Source organism: Muntiacus reevesi, chromosome X (assembly GCF_963930625.1).
Source record: "Muntiacus reevesi chromosome X, mMunRee1.1, whole genome shotgun sequence".
Lineage (NCBI taxonomy): Eukaryota > Metazoa > Chordata > Mammalia > Artiodactyla > Cervidae > Muntiacus > Muntiacus reevesi.
In genome coordinates, this window is record NC_089271.1 from 137232304 (window position 1) to 137235137 (window position 2834).

The following is a 2834-nucleotide window of genomic DNA, read 5'->3' on the forward strand; positions in this document are numbered from 1 at the left end:
TCAGAAGGACACATTTGTGCAGGTGAGAAACTTCTACTTACCTCTGTATATCACCAGTGTAGTTTCTTTGTGTTTATAGTTAGTCTTAATTTTTTAAGAGTAGTCCTCAATGACTCAATATATTTCTTTCAGCCCCATCTTGACTCTACTCATCTACTTTTAATTACCCTGCATCATCTCCTTCTAACACAGCTATTGTCATACCACAACTATAGAAACCTACAAAGTTTTGCAGCCATTGAAACTTTGGAAATTTTGTTGGGATATGCCTTGTCTTGTTATCAGGTTGTTTCAGAAATGCTTTCCTAGGGATTAAAGCCTGTTGAATTATATTTTTTTTAAGATTTTTTTGAAGTGGATCATTAAAGTTTTTATTGAATTTGCTACCATTTTGTTTCTGTTTCATGCTTTTGTTTTTTGACTGCGAGTCATGTAGGATCTTAGCTCCACAACCAGGAATCAAATCCTCATCCCCTGCATTGGAAAAAGAAGTCTTAACCACTGGACCACCATGGAAGTCCCAAAGCCTGATGCATTATATATTTCAATGGGATTTTTGTTTCTTAAATTAGTAGGTTGTAGTTGCATAATTGCTCTCCAAACAGGCCTTTACCTCGTTCCCCTTAATACATCATGTAATCCGCAGTTTCATTGTTTGTTCCCTGCTTCCAGATTCTGTACATCCATAAGAGATATGACTTCTGTTTTTCTCTTGTGCTGGTGCAAACCCTATAACACTTACCAGCTGGCTACTTTTCCTATCTCTTGGCAATTTCAGTCAATAATTCTCTAATTTTTTCTCAGTAATTTTTATCAAATTTTTTCCAATTATTCTCTATATTATAAATCTATAATAATTATTCTAATTTTTCTCAGATTTTTTTCTAATAATTTTTTTTCTCAATAACTCTCTAATAATTTCTTCTACTGGTTCTTCTTCCTCCACAAAAGACACAGGATGGAGAGTTATAAGTGAACTCTGTCAGGACTTCTTTTCTCTCACCTGAAAGCAAGGGATTGATCTTTCCAACTCGAAAATCTATCTATAAGACTCTGATTCCCTCAACCATCCTTTCAGTCTCTGTGAGAGTTGAAGACTGTCATATTTCTCAGAAAAACTTCAAAAGGAATGACAAAATGAAGGTTACTAGGAGATGTGAATGACTGCTTTTTAAACTCTCATGCTTTGGGAGCTTTTATCTTGAGCCTAAAAGCCATAAAGACAAAGAGTACAATAATTGCACATAAAATGAGAGATATAAAAGTCAGGTTGAATTGTAGTTTCTAGTTCTCTACGACTTTAGTTATGCAACAATACTTGATGTAACTGGGCTTTGTGAGCCAGAAATTAAGACAAATGTCTTGTCAAAGTAAGAATATTTGAAATTGTAACTGTCTCTGAAAACCCAAGTCCATGAGAAATATAAGAGAGGCATTATTTTCTCCATTTGTCAGGTGAGAAAATGGAAGCCTAGAAAGATTTAGTGGAGGTAACCTAGGAAAAATAGGCTCCAGGTGATAAAACTCACATGCCCTTTCTCTAAGACTAGTGTTCTTTCAAATGTATAGTCAATCTGTGCCTCCTCAGAACAGGCCTTGAAAATCACATAGCTAATGAACTTCCTAGTCACATCTCTCTTTCAAATATTCATTAAAATTCTGAAATTAAACTGTATAATTATATAATAGAAATAATTAACATTTTATGGGAAAAATCATTCTAAAAATTTCAATCAACAGTAATTGTGCCTCAGATTAACTTCATGAGCTGTAATATTGCCACTGTACAAAGATACATTAAAGTTGATGAAAAAGAAAAATATTGGTATACAAACCACTTGAATCAGAAAAAAAATTGTGAATGAACATTTTAATATAACAATGTATTACTTCCATGACTTTTGTACATGATTTGATGACCTGAATTAACTGTGTAGTTTCTAACCTTTAAAAGCTCTGACCTGCTTAGTTTTACTTGATGAAGCTTCTTGCACCATGATAAAATTCTGACATATGAACAAACATATCCTGATCATGTTCAAACAGCATGCAATTGCAATGTAATTTGTGAAAATTGCCTTGCTACCTAGGCAGGAAGGTGAACTATCAAATTATGGGAAAAAAGAAGGAAGTGTTACTGAACAATGCTAAATGCTAATCTATCCAATGTGTTTAACATAGCTGAACTTCTAAGAATTGACAGGGACTCAAATGGTCAACAAATCCTGCTGATGGTCATTTATTAATATTTTGAGCATGTGTATGCCTTTTCTGCAGTTTGTCTGTGATGGTCCAGCAGTACACTCATGCTCAGCCTCCTTTGGGACAGTCACAAATGTCTCCAAAGCAGCTGTGGTTGAAGTGTCACCTATGGCAGTAGCACAATAAAAAGTTGACTAAGTGGGATGCTGAAGAATTGATGCTTTTGAGCTGTGGCATTGGAGAAGACTCAACAAGAGTCCCTTGGACTGCAAGGAAATCAAATCAGTCAATCCTAAAGGAAATCAATCCTGAATATTCATTAGAAGGACTGATGCTGAAGCTGAAGCTCCAATACTCTGGCAGCCTGATGCAAGGAACTGACTCATTGGAAAAGACCCTGATGCTGAGAAAGATTGAAAGCAGGAGGAGAAGGAGGCAACAGAGGACAAGATGATTGGATGGTATCATGTCCATTGAGTTAGCTCTGGGAGATGGTGAAGGAAAGGGAAACCTGGCGTGATGCAGTCCATGAGGTTGCAAAGAATCAGACATGACTGAGCGACTGAACAAAAACAAAGTGGAGCACATCTATGAGTATCCTCATCCTGTGCTTGTGCTTACATATTATAGAT

The 2834-nt window shown here is 35.8% G+C and overlaps 1 pseudogene; it reads right to left on the bottom strand.

Annotated features, from left to right (window-relative positions):
* Window positions 1-1673: 1673 nt before the first annotated feature.
* On the bottom strand, window positions 1674-1794 carry LOC136155016 (U4 spliceosomal RNA; annotated as a pseudogene).
* Between the last annotated feature and the right edge of the window lie 1040 nt (window positions 1795-2834).